The following is an 18,367-nucleotide window of genomic DNA, read 5'->3' on the forward strand; positions in this document are numbered from 1 at the left end:
AGATTATGATGATTTTCTGGTTATAGCTGCATTGGTGGTGGTTGTTGATGGCGGCAGTTATTGGTGATGGTTGTTTGTGGGGAGCGGTGGCGCAATGGTTAGCGCGCTATGCTACTCAAAAACTTCGATTCCCACTCATGGCCAAAACCAGTGATGATCATCTGAACCAGTCCTGGGCCTACTCTAGGTCGATTCAGCCTTAAATGAGTGTTCTGCCTCACGGCAGGTGTGGGAGTGTGTGTACACAGGAATTTCCTGTTTTGATGTTGAGTTTGGTCACGTGACCAGGAAGTTACGATTTAAGATTCTCTCAGCCACGTGGCAGGGTGTCAGCTATTACACAGAGTAAAAAATGGTGGCACAAATAGCGTCTCAATGAAGACAGGTGCATCTGTTCATTGTGGGACTTTAAGAAGCATTGTCTGTAAGTTCGTTTATGTTCTTATAATACTGTGAATGCTGTTATAATGTTAAAATGGCTGTTATAATGCTATTAAATTGTTATGATAAATATGAGGCCTAGTTAACAACGAAACCTGCCACTTGCCTTATTGTGAATGTTACTTGTAATTGAATAAGTCGAGTTAAATTTGTACCCATGTAACCTTATTGCGATCTTGGAGAGCAAGAATGACGAAATATCTCATTCACAGTTCAGTGTTATGTGTAGTGATGTACATTTAGGCTGCAGTATGGTGATTACACGATGTGCCCTTATTTAACACAGTAACTTATTCTCCTGTATAGCTATTCAGTACTAATGTAGGTGCCTGGTCCTTCCAGAATCTATTGTTGAGTTTCATGTTATCTAAGACAATGTTATGATGCTGTAGTGTTCATTAATTGTATTGATATTTCCAAGTATTAACAGATGCTGTATTTGTGCTGTGTTTTTCCATCCGTTTTACCTCGTTCAATTCATTAAATACGTTTGGAGTCGGATGTTCACCATGGCTCTGAAGGTTTATTGTGGTGCAACGCAGCGCACAGCGAGGCCGAGACAATGAGTACCTGGTGCAATTTGTATACATCACCGCTAGAGAGACAAAGACGGCCATGCGTGGTTCTGGGCACCTCGTGTGTCGTGCCTGCCTTCATAGGCGCTGCTCGGGAACAACGCTTGCCCCAACCGTCTGTTAAATCTTTACTGGGGATCTTTGTTTTTTGTTGTTGATGGTGGTGGTGGTTGATGGTGGCTATTGTTGTGGTTAATGGTGGTTGTAGTTGATGGTGGTTGTAGTTGATGGTGGTTATTGTTGTTTTTGGTGGTTGATGGTGGTTATTGTTGTTGTTGACGGTGGTGGTTGATGCTGGTTATTGTTGGTTGTGGTTGTTGACATTGTTGGAAGTGGTGGTTGTTGATGGCAGTTGGTGATGGTTGTTTGCGGTAATTGTGAAGCGTTTGAAAGCGTTAAAATGGTAAGTGACGACGGGTGGGGAACGCATCCTCACCGTGCCAGCGTTATTCCAACATAAGAAATTTCGATATCCGAAGGAAGCTCCATTGTCTTTACGTACTTCCTGCACGTAAAGGCTTGGCTCGATTTTCTAAGCGTTCGGTTTACTTTTTTTTGATAACTCAATTTCACCTCTAACGCAATCGACAAAGTCAACGGAACACTTTTCGATTAACGGAATTTAACTTTGGCCTTGCGCATTGGGAGATTGTCACACGGAGGAAGAAAGCCACCCTGGGGTGGCTGCATCTTCATCATCATCACCCAGGTCAGCGTCATGGTGTCCCTGCGCTGCAGTGCAGCTGCAATGACGCCTCCACGTCGCCTCGCCGGCTTATTGCAACGTTGCAGCAGCAGCGGCACCAGCGGTGGATATTTTGTTGAGTTCCCCTGAAAAAGGTTAATTCGTTCGTTCGTTTCTCAATCCGCTTGACCTGGTGAGGGTCACGGCGGCAGCTTGTGGAGTATTGATGGTCCCAGACCTCCCTTTCCCTGACGACAGACTCCAGTACTACATTATTATATACTACACTATACATTACTATACACTACTATCTTTTTTGCCCTTCCAAAAACGGGTGTATATTGCAATAAATCTGAAATATGCAATAGAAAAATTGTTCAGCTCATGATTATTAATAGGGGGGGGGGGGGGGTTGCCCCATGTGGAGTGACGTTACCTGCTAATGGTTATTGGAGAGGGGTGCGGCATGTGGAGTAATGTCACTCCCATATGGATATTGTGGAGGGGTGCGTCATGTGGAGTGACGCCATCCTTTCATGATTATTAATGTGGCGATGGGTGTGGCATGTGGAGTGCGCGACATTCTTGTGCGTTAGTGTAAATTTCCATGCGGGCATGAATATTAATGAAGGGGGGGGGGCTCTTTTGCAGTGACATCACGCATGGATGTAGCACTGTGCTGCATAGATTTATTTTTTATCGTCCATTTCTGTAAAAAAAAACGTCATATTTGAAGCGACTTTGCGTAATAGGTTATTTAATTTAGCTCGACCTTATGTGTTAGTGTAAAAATCCACCCACTCATGCGTATTAATGAGGGGGGTGGGCCTCATGTGTATTGACGTCACGCGGGGTGGTGGGCCTCATGTGGAGTGACGTCACGCGCGGGACGGACAGACATTTCTGGGTGATTATAGTAGGTAATTATACACTATTATACATTACTATACACTACAATACACTACGCTACTATACACTACACTATACACTACTATACATTACTATACACTATTATACACGACTATACATTACTATACACTACGATACACTACACTACTATACACTACACTGCTATACAAAGACTCTAGGTCTTCCTGGGGAATTCCCAGGCATTCCCAAGCCAGCAGAGCGACATGGTCTCGCCACCAGCCTATCCTGGGCCGGCCCCGGGGTCTTCGCCCAGCTAATTAAAGGTTAATTATTGTTGTTTTAAATTAATTCGTTTTACTATTGAATCGTTTCAATACTGTATTTACGTTCTTTATTATTGTTTGTACATTGTTAAAAGTAATATAGGTGTACAGGTAGCCCCTGCACCTTCGACCTAATTGGTTCCTGAACTTTGATTGCAAGTGGAGCCGTCGTAAGTCTAACCCTTATGTCCCATAGGCGCAATCTTATAAATTTGGGTTCCGTTTCTGAATTTCCATTACATACCATAAAATACCAAAGTTGACCACGAAAATAAATGAAAATAACCCTTAAAAACATTTATTTTAACTTAACATAACCTTTAACAACATTTCTTAGGTAAAAAACAAACACATTTGAAAATCCTTAAGTAAGTTTCCTCTTCTCAGAGGCAGTAACGAAAGGCAAAAATGTTAAACATTTGAAGAAATTTTCCAAAGAAGTGAAGAACTTTGAGAAAGAGACGCCAGTGCATTAGCCTTCAGCGCAGCTGCAGATTGTCGGGATATCCTGTACACACATACGGCGGAAGAGCAAAGCAGCGCCATCTGGCGACGATTGTGCGCATGACATGTCGCCTGTACACTTCTATACACTACACTACTATACACGACACAGCTATACTATACAATACTATACACTGCACCACGATACACTACATTATACACTACTATACACTACACTACTATACACTACATTACTATACACAACACACCACACTACTATACACTACTGTACACTATACACTACACTACTGTACACTATACTCAACTATACTCTACACTACTATACGCTACACTATCCACTACTATACACGATGTAATGACAGGGTCACACCTGCTGGCATGACAGGGTGACACCTGCTGGCCTGGGAAGGGATTCACGGGTACGGGCACAAAAGTAACAACCAATCAGGGAAGGAGGTGTATCTGGGGCAAAGGTAACAGGTGGGGTTAGCCGAAGGTTCCACGAGAGGGCGTGGCCGGAAGTGGGGCCTAGCCACGCCTGGGGGGGATATAAGGGGGAGCGGACCCAGAGCTCGGGGCTCGTGTGTGGGGTCCCGGTGTAACAGGCTGTAGTATACCCGGAGGTAAAACGGCCTAGGCTAGATTATTCCCGGGTATATTATGGCCTAGGCCAGGGGTCGGCAACCTGCGGCTCCGGAGCCGCATGCGGCTCTTTTGAACCTTGACCGCGGCTCCGGGGCGGATGCTAGCGAGGGGAGGAGGCGCACTGTGACACCTGCTCTGGCGTTGCCGCTGCTGACAGGTCGCCGCTCCGCTCCACACTGCCCGCCCGGTGACAGGCAATAACGTTGCCGTTGCTTTGTCACATGTTTGGAAGAAGTAAAAACCTTCCTGGGCAGCAAAGAGCTCACCTTTGCTGAGCTGGAACAGCCAGAGTGGCTGGAAAATTTACATTTTATGGTAGACATGACAGCACATCTAAACACGCTAAATACAACCCTTCAGGGGAAAGGAGGCACAGCCCTGCACATGCTGGAGGAGGTTTTGGCATTCGAGCGCAAGTTGACAGTGTTTGTCAAAGATTTACAGAGAGGTACACTGTCTCACTTTCCCTCTTTGAGAGAGTTCAAACAAAGTCATGATACGATAAATTTGGAATATTTCAAGTCTGCAATCACCACAATGCAAAGTTCGTTTGGGAAACGATTCTGTGAGTTCAGAGAGGAAAAAACGACATTATCCTTCCCTGTCACTCCCCTGGCGATCGATCCATCCCTATTGAATATGACTGCATTTGAAGGTGTAAGTCAACCTGATCTTGAGATGGAACTGGCCGATATAGCCGACAAAGATATATGGGTGTCCAAGTTCAAATGCTTGACCGCTACTCTTGAGGATGTTGCCCGTCAGAAGGCCATTCTGGCTCAGAATCATAAATGGAGTGATATTGAAAACCTTCCCAAACAGGACAAACTTGTATTCGAAACATGGAATGCCACCCCCAACACTTATATAAACATGAAAAAGTATGCATTTGGAGTCCTGTCGATCTTCGGCTCCACATATGTATGTGAGCAGGTCTTCTCCAACATGAACTATATTAAAAACAAACATCGATCACGCCTCACAGATGACAGCTTGCAAGCCTGTGTGAAAATGAAGGTGACGTCTTACAGCCCTGATGTGCAGACACTGTGCACTGAGGTTCAGGAGCAAAAATCCCATTAACCAGGTAATTTAGCTATTAATTTGCAAAAATATATTTTACATTGTTAAGTGAAAAAGTCATTTTTTTATTCAGATTGACAGCTGACTGCACGATCCTGTATATAGCAATAAGGTAAGAAACAATATATGCAGTGTTATATTTGTTTTAAATGTTGCAATGGTTTTGCGGCTCCCAGTTTATTTTTTCCTTCGGAAACGGGTCCAAGTGGCTCTTTATGTCTTAAAGGTTGCAGACCCCTGGCCTAGGCCAATTTATACTCTGGGGTATATTATGGCCTAGGCCAAATTATTCCCCTCTAGGCCAAATCATACCCACATGATAGTAATAGTGTTGAGCGATATACACATAAATTACTAATTTTTTTTTTGTAATTTTATTTAAAAATGTAAACATATAGACTTTGATTGCTTCAACCAGAAAAAAACTTTAATAATAACCCTAGCCCTAACCCTAAAAATGCTTCAATTGATAAAATTGAGATTCTTACTTCCATTTATATGCTTTTTAGTTATCGATTGAAGTTCTTTGTCGGCTGTTCTCTGTATGGATAATTGTCTTTGCACTTTCACATGGGGCATATTTTTGCCTGGAGGGGTATGGTCTGGCCTGGAGGGGTATGGTCTGACCCAGGCTAGTTTAGAACCCCGGGTATAGTTTAGCCTAGGACACTTCATCCCCCCGGGTATACTCTGGCCTGAGCCACACTATACCCGGGTTGAATCGGGGCAGGGGTTATTTTAGCCTGTTACACCGGGTCCTGGCTGTGTCGCTGTTCACTGACATTTCTCTCTGTCGTCCGGCCACGTGGAACATCTCCTGTGTGGTTTCCATCGCCGTCATCATCACGCCGCCAGCCAGCGGCGTGGCCAAGTGAGGGCGAGGGGACCACGCTGACTGATCGGCTGTGTGTAGCCAGAAAAGACGTTAATATCGAGTGTTGTACTCAGTGTGAGGAAGAATAAGTGTTGGTCTGTGCTGTGCCCAGTGTGAGTAATAAAAGTACCCTCTACATGACGTGTTGCGGAAGTCGCTCATTACATTGGAGTCAGAAGTGTTTGAAAACATAGTTTCGTGCTAGACAGCGAAGAAGGAAGTATGTCTAAGCATCAGAAGAAATGGAACCCACCTGTGGCGTCTTCCGACAACGAAGAAAATGCGACCCTAGACCTCCTACCAACCCCGGGAATTGCGGTCCCGGTTATTGAAGCCGCGGCGAGTGAGTTGGCTTCGCCAGAGACGGTGGAACTGGGAGCAGTCACTCCGCACCAGCAGCCTCAAGACGGCTGGCAGATGGTGTCGGTGCAGCTGGACCTGTTGCGGGCAGTTGTGCAGTTGTTGATGCTCATGACAGAAACAACGATAGCGGGTCGCGCTGCACTGACATCGCCGGGAAGGACCGACCAGGAGCCGGGAGTTGACGTTCTGGTGGGAACGTCCGCAATCGCGATGGCCACCATCACACGTGGCGGGGAGGACGCGCAGCCAGAGGCTGCCATTACGGGCGGCACGGGGTAGGTGCGGACGGAGTTCGCCATTTTACGAAAAAAGTGTGATACGCAAAACTCGGCGCTCACCGCTAGAAATGGGGAAAGAGGAACTGAACGTGCTCGCAGATTACCTCAGGTTAAATAATTTGTCGTGGCAGGAGGCGATTGGAGCACCTTCACTTGGCGATTCGAAGCAGCTTTCCGATCAGTACATTGGACAGAAGATGAGGCACTTAGTGCTCTGCCGACTGTTCTGGACGACGACGCTCTTGCTGTTTTCAAGGCTATTCCCGCTGCTGAGAAGGCTTAACTTCAAGGTGCTTATGCTGAGATGGCGGACGTGTATGATCCGCCTTCCGACATGCGCAGGAAATTTCTTCAACGTAGGCGAGGGGAGGCCGAGACGCCTCTCGCCTACCATTGCGCGTTGTTGGCATTGGCGGGAGCAGCTTACCCCTGGATGGATCCGAAAGCCCTCGACTCGCTCGTTATGGAAAGGATGTTGGGACTGGCACGAGAGATGGGGGTTGTCTTGCCGGTGTGTGACGAAGATTGACAGACGTCCCGGTGGGCTGCCAGGTGTCTTCAGGCCCACGATAATTTACATCGATGGGCTCAAATGGCGGCGAGGACAGGGGACCCCAGCCGAGATGGGGAGCCGAAGGCATGGTCACCACGGAACGTCGTGGTGCAGCCGGCTGAGAGTGCGACTTTGGAGGAGGACATCGCTGCTGCGCTCCCGATGTGGAGTTGGAGGAGAGGAGATGCTGCGCGGCGTCAGAGGAGCTGGAGACCACAGGAGCAGGAGGATTGGACGCTGTGGAGGCCCTCGCTTATGCTGCGACCAGCCGGGCCACTTCGCGTGGGGTTGTCAGAACTGTCCTCGGGCAGCGACAACAACTCCTCTCCAACGACGGCTACATCTCAACCCAAACAGGCGAGTCGAGACACATCAGACACCCGGCCCATATTGCTGCAATCTCAGGCATCTATGGGTTCGAGGGTCATCTCCACCCGGCATGACACACACATTGACACCGGGCAGCAGAATTTTGTTACGTATGGGTGGCCTAGTTCGGGGACGCAGTGTAGGAAATTAGCACGTCAAGTGATCGCGGCGGTATCTGGCTGTATTCAGGGAATTGGGGTTCATGTCTTGGTGGACACGGGAGCCTCGGCCATCATGATTTCAGATGTTATTTTTCAATTGTTGCCGATGTCTGAATGACGAGTGCGACCTGTTGTAAATGCTTGTGTCGCGGCGAATGGTGGGAGCATGGGTATCATTGGGCAAGTGGAGCCCGCATCGAAATTGGCGAAGTCGCCGTGGTCGGGCCTGTAATCTCGAGGACGCTGGTTGTGCCCTGCCTTTTGGCAGAGGCGTAGCTTGGATATTTTGCGCCCGGGGACGAACTATAAAATTGGCGCCCCCCCCCCCGTTTAATCACATTTTACTCTTACATCGAATAAGGAATAACAATTAACATTTTCATGAAACATTGTATTTAAAGAAGCAAATTTATAGAAATTATATTACATGGCTCACTCAGTCACTGTCGTAGACTGGTCAATCACGTAATCAAAATCTGTTTTTTCCAATGTTTCTCTTTCAGCACGCAAATACGACAAAATAAGTTTCAATTTTCTGAACGACCACTCACAGCTTGCAATTGAAACTGCTATTGTTAATAAAATTTGCAGTGAAATTCGCAAATTCGGAAATATGTCGTCTCCATAAAACACAATAAAACCAAGAAGATCCAAAGGAGTTTCTGGTAGAACTTCATTCCGGTTACTGAGCAGCATTTTGCAATCTCCAATTTCTGTGAAAAGTTCGTGGCCATTGATGTCGGTGTCATAGAAATTTCCAAAATCTGTGCAATTTCGACGAATTGCATCGACATCTGTGTCGGATAGAAGAGTTTTGACGTCCAGCAGAAATCAAAATTTTGTGTTCAAGTCTTTTAGTCGTAAAAACCGTGTTGATATCTCCTGTTGAAGTCGATAAAATACGCTGTTCATAACGCGTTGTAGTTTCCGCCACCAAAAAACAGGCCAGTGACTAAGGCTGAAAGACTGCGCGTGTCTGTTGTTTGGGACGTTCTTCCATGTAAGTTCTTAATAGGCGCGCGTACCAAAATGTAATTACATGACATGTCGGCTGTGTGTGGCGGGATATATAAACTTTTAGGTTGAGGTGTAGATTTGTGCAGTAGTTTCAGGCTGCCGCGCCCGCCGCAATAAGTTGTAATGTAACGTTGTAAGCCTAATTTTGGCGCCCCTTTACCTTGGCGCCCGGGGACATATGTACCCCCCTGCCCCCCCCTAGCTACGCCTCTCCCTTTTGGGTACCTATTTTCTAACAAAAATGCTTGTTAAGATCCTGGTCGATCAGGGTTGTGTGGAAAGGCTGTCGGGTCGCAAATAGTTTTTTTTGGTGTCTCTAATAATGAGTACGGTTGCATATGTCACAGTCCAAGCCCTTGCTAGGGACTCAATGGAGATTCCACCGGGCTCGCAGATGCTTGTACCGTTACGCTATCGCAAGTGGTTGGGAAAGGTTGATATGAAGGCGGGCATCCTTCTGACTCCGTCGAATACGGCGACCCGTGGATTGGCGCTAGTAGGCACACAGACGGTCCTTCACCTCGACCAAGAGCCGTTCTTACAAGTGCTTAATGTGGGTCAGGGAACGGTTTCGGTCGAGGCAGGTACGGTATTGGCTCACGCAACGACCGCATTTTGTGAGAATAATGCCGATGCGACTGGTGGTGTGACTGGTGCAGTGGAACAAACTGGATTTGTGAACAGGATGGGGGCAGAAGCGCTTTGTCAGGAGAATCTGCAGTTGTCTTCGGTGCAGCGAGGGGAATTGCGATCGCTGCTGTGTGAATTCTCTGACGTATTTAACAAAAGTGAATTTGATATTGGCCGTACCTCCTTATTGCAACATCGTATCGACACGGGGAAGCCGGCCCTATTCGTCAGAACTCGTATCGATTGAGTCCACTAGAAAAGGAACGTGTGCAACAGGCGGTCGACGAGATGTTGGTCGCCGATATTATTTCTCCGTCTACCAGCCCTAGGGGAGTGCCCATCGTGCTTATTAAGAAAAGGACAGGAGTCTTAGGTTTTGCGTTGACTTCCGTAAGTTGAATAAGGTTTCCGTCTCCGACGCATACCCGCTCCCACGCATCGACGACTCTCTGGATGCTTTGTCCAGTGCGTGTTTTTCTTTTTCTATGCTCAACTTGTCATCGGGGTTTTGGCAAATTCCCCTTGACAAGTCGTTGAAGCCTAAAACCGCGTTCCACACACCCCAGGCTCCGGCCACCTTTCAACGGCTTATGGAACTCGTTTTGACTGGCCTGCAGTAGGACTCGTGTCTCATTTATTTGGATGATAGCATTGTGTTCAGCCGCACTTTTGATGAACATCTCCAGTGGCTGCGATCTGTTTTTGTTCGAATGCGATCAGCCAATTTGAAATTGATAAATTTAATTTGCTGCAGAGTTCTGTGCGCTATAGCCACGGATCCTGAGAAAATGGCCTGTGTGCATGATTGGCCGACCCCCAAGTCTGTGGGAGATGTACACAGCTTTGTCGGGTTTGCGTCTACTACCGTAGGTTCATACCACAATTTGCCATGATTGCTAAGCCCTTGCACGCCTTGATGGCTAAAAACCAGAGCTTCCAATAGGGAGTGAAAGAAGAGGCTGCATTTTTAGTCATTCGTGACCAGTTGTCCGATGCGCTCATAGTCGAGTATGCTGATTTTTCCCCGCCTTTTATTCTTGACACAGACGCTAGCGATACGGGCATAGGCGTCGTACTGTCCCAGGTTAAGAATGGGATGGAAAAAGTAGTCGCGTATGGTAGCTGCGTCCTGTCCCCCGCAGAATGGCGTTATTGTGTTACTCGCAGAGAGCTGTTGGCCATGGTTTATTTCGTACAACAGTACAGGCCTTACCTCTATGGCAGAGACTTGATTCTCCGCACGGATCACGTGGCCCTTCAGTACTCCTTGAAGGTTGATCATTATTCGACTGACTTTCGCGTTGGCTTGACATTTTACAGGAATACTCGTTCCGTGTGATATATCGGAAAGGGTTTTGGCATTGCAGCGCTGACGCGTTGTCCCATTGCCTCAATCGTCGAGCTGTGCATGTTCGACCAGTGCGGGCCATTGTAAACCTCCGATGGCGAGCTCAGCTACTGTCATGGCAGCGTTCGAGGATGCTGAGCCCACCCAGGTGGTTGCACCTGCGGATAGCATTTTGCGCCTTACGCGCTCTGAATGGGTTCGAGAGCAATTGGATGATAATTCCCTGACGGCCTTGCGGCGTCGTGCGGAGTTGTAACAAAAGGCTCCCGTGCCTGCTGACGGGGCGTGAATGGTCCTACCGGTGTCGTGTTGTCGTCCCCACTGCCCTTTGAGGTAAATTAATTCAAGTGATGCACGAGGATAAATTGTTGCATCTCGGGGTCCGAAAGACTTTGCTAACTCTGCAGCGTGATTATTATTGGCCGGGTATGTCAAGTGATGTCTACCACTTGGTCCAAGGGTGTACGGAGTGTGCGCGTAGGAAACCGCCACTGAGGAAGTCCCAGCCTCCACTGCAATCAATTTCGGTTTCATGGATTAACAAGTTGGTAGCACTTGATATCCTTCGGCCCTTCCCGGCCACTGAAAGAGGGAATATATTTCTCTTAGTGGGGGTTGAGTATTTCTCACGACAGCCTATGGCTTGGCCGCTGCCTGACCAGTCTGCGGCTTTGATTGCAGAGGCGTTTTTGTACGGATACGTAATGGACAAGGGGTCCCTGAGCAGTTGCTCACTGATTAGGGGCGGAATTTCTCGTCGAAACTGCTGCGCGAGGTCTGCGACGCTTTGTGCACTAAGAAAATGAGAATGTCGCCATACCATCCCTAGACAGATGGGATGGTGGAGCGACTGAATAGGATGTTTACTTCCATGCTTTGTCAGGCAATTGACGCAATGCAAACGGATTGGGATTTGCATGTTCCGTGTGTATTAGCTGCATATAGGATGCCCCCCCCCATGCTTCCACGGGATTTTCGCCATCTTTTCTCATGTATGGGAGGGAAAATATACCTCTTATGGACACTCAATTGGGTTCATCACAGGAAGATGGGAAATCCAAATTGCCTGTGCACGTGCAAATTATGTTGGAACGTATTTCGGCGGATTGTGTGTGCGTGTACGGGTGGGCCGTCGCCGTTGGTTTGTCCATCCGTCTTGGTTGAAACTGTGTGTTCCTTCTCGGGCTGACTCTTCATCTCCAAGAATTAAACGGCCGGTGTCTGTTGTGTCCGACGAGCCGGGGGTAGTCCGGGCTGAGGGCATACGTCAGAAGGATTGTGTCATGCCGCCCACAGCGTCCGAGCCCATGACAGTGAACGCATTTCAAAGCCTCATCAAACGTGAGGAGTTGCCTGCTGCCGCTGAGCCTGCAGCACCTGTGAAGCCGATGTTGTGATTTTTCTCTCCCCTCCATCTTGTTCCTTCTCACCATTTTCTCGTTATCTGTTGCCTTGTTAAGTGCCTCTTGATTGTTCCTGTGGATTGTTCCGCCTAGCTTAAGACAAAACGGAGTCATTGCTTCATTAACTCTTTGATTGCTGTACTTTAGTGTTGTACAGGGTTGTTCTTACCTGTAATTTCGTTCGTATTAGCCGGGACGGCTCTCTTCTTTTTAATGAGGGGGGTGGGGTGATGTAATGACAGGGTGACACCTGCTGGCATGACAGGGTGACACCTGCTGGCCTGGGAAGGGATTCACGGGTATTGATACAGAAGTGAAAATCAATCGGGGAAGGAGGTGTATCTGGGGCAAAGGTAACAGGTGGGGTTAGCCGAAATACTCCGGGAACCTGCTCGAAGGTTCCACGAGAGGGCGTGGCCGGAGGCGGGGCCTAGCCATGCCTGGGGGAGTATAAGGGGGAGCGGGCTCGTGTGTGTGGTCTTGGGTCCTGTGTGTGTCGCTGTTCACCGACATCTCTCTCTGTCGTCCGGCCATGTGGAAGATCTCCTGCGTGGTTTCAATCGCCGTTATCGTCACACCGCCAGCCAGTGGCGTGGCCGAGTGAGGGCGAGGGGACCACACCGAGTGATCGGCTGTGTGTAGCCAGTAGAGATGTTAATATCGAATGTTGTACTCAGTGTGAGGAAGAATAAGTGTTGGCCTGTGTTGTGCTCAGTGTGAGTAATAAAAGAAGAAGTACCCTCGACATGATGTGTCACGAAAGTCGCTCATTACAACTACACTAGGAGTCTACACATGACATGCGCACACTCGTTGCCAATCCACCCAGCGTCGATAGTAGTCGTTATGCGGTCGTAAATACCAGTTTTGGTCGTTACTGTGGAGGTCTTAATTTTTGAAGGAACGCATCCCTTTCGCATATCGAGGGATGTCTGAAGCTGCATGCATTTGTCCTTATAAGGCAACGTGCAGTGTTCGTGATGCCACCTTGGCTTGTGTTGATGATCAGTTTCACACGTAGTAGTAGTAGGCTTTCGCGACCAATACTATCCATGCATGTGTCGGTTGGTGGCGGGTTTAACGGCATCTCTTCCTCATCGCTCTACACTTCTTTGTAACTTTTCAAATTCTTTGGGTCTTTCGGTAAAGTCACATAGATAGGTTGAAAGAAAATAACAAAAAACTACGACGTTTCGATCACAACATAAGCGATCGTGACTTTACCAAAAGACCCAAAGAATATGAATTCCTGCATTCAGAAAAGCTTTAAGTCACGTTTTCAAATGTTGAAAACGTTTCACCTTTCGCTACTACGTCTGAGAAGAGGAAATGTGATGCACGCGCAGAAAAGTACTTAAGGATTTTTAAATGTATTTTTGGGGTTTTGTGCTTAATAAATGTTTCGGTAAAGTCACGTAAATAAAAATAAATAAAGGTGAAAATAATCTTTCTTTTTTATATTTACGTGACTTACCTGAAAAAAACCAAGAATATGAATTCCTGCAGTCACGAAAGTTTTAAGTAAACATTTAAGAAGTGTTGATAATCGGTTTTCCCCTTTTTTCTGGCAACAAAACAGGTGTTAAGATGTTAAAACACCAAACTGAAACTTTTTACAAGGAATCATGTCTGTATTACCCACAATGCTTGTGGTCAGAATGCAAACAAAAAACATACTCTGATATATATGCATTGTCTTTGAAACGGATTGGTCCACACCAAGAGACAGCTTTCTTCTGAGCCTCGTCTCAAACGGTGTTAAACCAGAGGACGCCAAAAGGCGTATAGCCCAAAGACAATGCACTATTAGAGTAATGAGAGCTCGGGATGAGCATCTACATCATGGGATCTCCTTTGCCAGTACCAAAATATGATAAAAGACATGATTCCTTGTAAAAGGTTTCAGTTTGGTGTTTTAACATCTTAACACCTTGACTTAAAGCTTTTGTGACTGCATAAATTATTTCGGTAAGGCCACGTACATAGAACAAATAATACAAATTCAAACAATATCACGACATTTCGATCACAACACAAGCAATCGTCATCAGGTGAAAAATATAGCGGGAGGACTGCTGAGAATATATGGTGGGAGCGCTGCTAAGGCAGGGAGTTATAAAGGTTTGAGATGGGTGTAGCCCAAGGCTCAGTGGGCGGGGCTAGATATGAAATTTGCATGTAAATGTAACATCAGAGAAATATTGACAAACGAAGCTGTGGGGGTGGCCTTTTGGCGTCCTCTGGTCTAACACCATTTTGAGACTAGGCTCAAAAGAAAGCTGTCGCTGGTGTGGACCAATCAGTTTCAAAGACAATGCATATATTACCATATTGCATCTACTTGATTACTGTGACATTGTGTATGAATCAGCCCCAAGTACTGTACTGAAGAAGCTTTACTCAATTTATCACTCGGCCTTAAGATTTACATTGAACTGCCCATATAGGACTCGCCACTGTGATCTGTTCATTGGGTCAAACTTAACATATCTTAATGTTCGACGGCTTGTGCAGGAGATCCAACAGATTACCTGTTGGATCTCCTCTCTTTTTCAAAGAACAACTTTGACCTAAGGTCTTAGCTCATTTACCAGCTTCACATTCCCCATTGCCGTACAAATACTGGAGGAAGGGCCTTTGCTATTGATGCCCCCACGGTCTGGAATGCTATTGCCAATAAACTGCAACTTGAATCACTACCTATGAGATCTTCACTCAAAACTGCTCTAGAGGAGTTAGTGGCCTAAAATAAAATTAAATGTTTCGCTCCGGATGACCGCTGCAAAGTATGATCTGTGTTTTGATTTAGTGTGCTGATCTTAAAGGTGCATTGAAAAATGTTGATACTCCGACTCATGCTCCTGCTGTTGTGGAGTGACTAATGCAGCCAGCTATGGTTGCAGGGTTTGGTGGTACATGTTGTTATGTCGTTTATTGTGAAAATTCGGTCACAGTTCCTATGATCACTGTTACATTGCTTTTATGGCTTTATTTTGGTGATTTCGAAAAGTTTTTTGGTTGGGCCATGTTTGTTGTAGTACGGAGTTAGACTGATAACCTAGGTTGTCTTGTGGTTGTTGTTGTTGTTTGACTTGCATCCCACTGGGATTTTTGCACACAGCGTTGGTGTACGGTGCTTTTTCTGCAATATTTTGCTGTCTTTTCTTGGATTTTCTGTTGCACATAGTCATAGTCACTTGAAGATGTTTTCTTGTTCATGTTTTTGTTTTTTGTTTGTTGCGGTTGCACCCGATTCAATAGCCGAATGGCGCACAGGGCTATACCAAATAAATGAAACTAAAAAAAATCAGAGTACGTTTTTTGTTTGCATTCTGACCACAAGCATTGTGGTTAATGATTCCTTGTAAAAGGTTTCAGTTTGGTGTTTTAACATCTTAACACCTGTTTTTGGTACTGGCAAAGGAGATCCCATGATGAAGTTAAGAAATGTTGTTAAAGGTTATGTTAAGTAACAACGGTAAGCCTCTACCAAATGATTACTCTCCAAAAACAATGGAGGTAATGCTGCCATGACCTCCGTGGTCATTTGTCGGTGGATTCACGATTGCCACTGGTTCATATGAATGCGTCGTTTCACGATTGATGCATCATTCCCTGCCTTGGGCGGATTGTAAATTTGATTGTGGGCTTACGCTCCGACACACATCCGGTGTGCTGTACTAGTAACTAATTGGCATGGTTTGCTTACAAGACAACCTTACTGATTGACCGTGGCGGGTTTAACAACACATCTTCACGCGATATAAAAAAAAAACCTCCATTATGGTTAATATTGGTCGCGAAAGCCCTACTACTTTTGCGTGTTACAATGGCATTGTGACAATTGAATATCGCGATGACATCAGTCCCACGCAAATATCCTCGCGAGATGACGTAACCGCGGCGACTCAGCGTCAACCAACCCCTCGCGGAAGACGTAATAACGCGCCTGTGCGTGGTGACGTCACCATCACGACTCAAAACAACTGGCGCGAAGACGTCACTGCGGTCAAACCGATGCGGTGACGTAAAATTGTGTCCGCGCGTGGTGGCGTCACGGACGCTGGGGGGGGACAATTGATGACGCCACCACAATCACAGCGTTCACCGCCGACGCGTAGACGTCGTGTGCCTTGGTCACGTCGCAAAACAATGATCGTTGCCGTGCGCGGTGACGTCACCACCGCGAGAAAAAAACATTGCGCGGTGACGTCACCACGGCTCAACACACTTTGCGTGATGACGTCATGCACGTTGAACGCTCCCCGTCTGCGTCGTGACGCCACCCAAATTAAATCCACTGCGCGTTGACGTCATTGTTGACGCTTTCTCTGCCAGCCCGCGAGAGCGACATCACGGGACTCGGGGTCTCAGCGAGCCGGGGAAGCCGAGGGACGCCGGGGGACGCCGGGGATCTGCGAGTGCCACGGTGAGAGCCCCGGGGCTGTGGCGGGAGGCGGACCGACTCGAGGCGCGTCCAAGTGAATGTACCACACACTGTACGCGTACTGTACAATACAGTGTGCCACCACCACCGTCACTGCTCCCGCCACCACCGCCGTCATCGCTTCCGCCACCACCCTCACAGTCACCACCATCACTACCGTAACCACCCTCACCACCACCCTCACCACTACCACCCTCACAATCACCACCCTCACCACCACCACCCTCACAATCACCACCCTCACCACCAACCTCACCACCCTCACCACCCTCCCCTCACCACCCTCACCACCACCACCCTCACCACCACCACCCTCACCACCACCACCCTCACAATCACCACCCTAATCACCACCCTAACCACCACCCTCACCACCCTCCCCTCACCACCATCCCCTCACCACCCTCGCCACCACCACCCTCACCACCACCCTCACCACCCTCACCACCACCCTCACCACCACCACCCTCACAATCACCACCACCCTCACAATCACCACCACCCTCACAATCACCACCACCCTCACCACCACCACCCTCACCACCATCACCCTCACCACCCTCACCATCACCCTCACCACCATCACCCTCACCACCCTCACCACCACCCTCACCACCACCACCCTCACAATCACCACCCTCACCACCACCACCCTCACCACCACCCTCACCACCACCACCCTCACCACCACCACCCTCACCACTACCACCCTCACCACTACCACCCTCACAATCACCACCCTCACCACCCTCACAATCACCACCACCACCACCCTCACCACCACCCTCACCACCACCCTCACCACCACCACCCTCACAATCACCACCCTCACCACCACCACCCTCACCACCACCCTCACCACCACCACCCTCACCACCACCACCCTCACCACTACCACCCTCACCACTACCACCCTCACAATCACCACCCTCACCACCCTCACAATCACCACCACCACCACCCTCACCACCACCCTCACCACCACCCTCACCACCACCACCCTCACAATCACCACCCTCACCACCACCACCCTCACCACCACCCTCACCACCACCACCCTCACCACTACCACCCTCACCACCACCACCCTCACAATCACCACCCTCACCACCCTCACAATCACCACCACCACCACCCTCACCACCACCCTCACAACCACCCTCACCACCACCACCCTCACAATCACCACCACCCTCACCACCACCCTCACCACCACCCTCACCACCACCACCCTCACCACCACCACCCTCACCACCACCATCCTCACCACCCTCACCACCACCCTCACCACCACCACCCTCACAATCACCACCCTCACAATCACCACCCTCACAATCACCACCCTCACAATCACCACCCTCACAATCACCACCCTCACAATCACCACCCTCACCACCACCACCCTCACCACCACCCTCACCACCACCCTCACCACCACCACCCTCACCACTCGGGTTTTTCACTGGCGCCGTGGCCGCTCGCACAGCTCTTCTTGCCATTCGCCTGCACCCATTCCCTGTTGCCGGGTTGTCGTTCACCCGCGCAGCCTTCGTTCCCGTACATTGAATTCATTCGTCATCGACATTTCGAGGACCTTCATTCTCTTACATTGTCATCATTCACGTATATTGAAATATTTATTTACACTGCAGGAGGAATCCGATGAGCTATAAAGCTCTTTTTCACAGATGTCCAGTCGGGGCACGGGGTAAGAACGTTGCAACAACGGTGCACAAACACGATAGGAGTGCAAAGTACAGATCTGACAAACAAAACCACCCAAACACACACAAGTAGAACTAAATCATCGCGAGCCTGCCAGGTAACCCCCACTGAG

At 48.2% G+C, this 18,367-nt stretch overlaps 1 protein-coding gene across 2 annotated transcripts in view; it reads left to right on the top strand.

Moving 5' to 3' along the window:
* The first annotated feature begins 348 nt into the window (after positions 1-348).
* Positions 349-18,367, top strand: part of STIMATE (STIM activating enhancer) — a 38,883-nt gene continuing 20,864 nt past the window's right edge. The window contains exons 1-2 of one of the 2 annotated variants that reach the window (XM_078612143.1): positions 349-424; positions 16,422-16,512. The gene's annotated coding sequence lies outside the window, so the exon portion shown is untranslated. Of the gene's footprint in view, positions 425-16,326; positions 16,513-18,367 lie in introns of those variants that run through there. The other variant, XM_078612142.1, reaches the window with a different exon arrangement.

This window comes from Lampetra planeri, chromosome 38 (assembly GCF_965212315.1).
Source record: "Lampetra planeri chromosome 38, kcLamPlan1.2.h2, whole genome shotgun sequence".
In the NCBI taxonomy this organism is placed as follows: domain Eukaryota; kingdom Metazoa; phylum Chordata; class Hyperoartia; order Petromyzontiformes; family Petromyzontidae; genus Lampetra; species Lampetra planeri.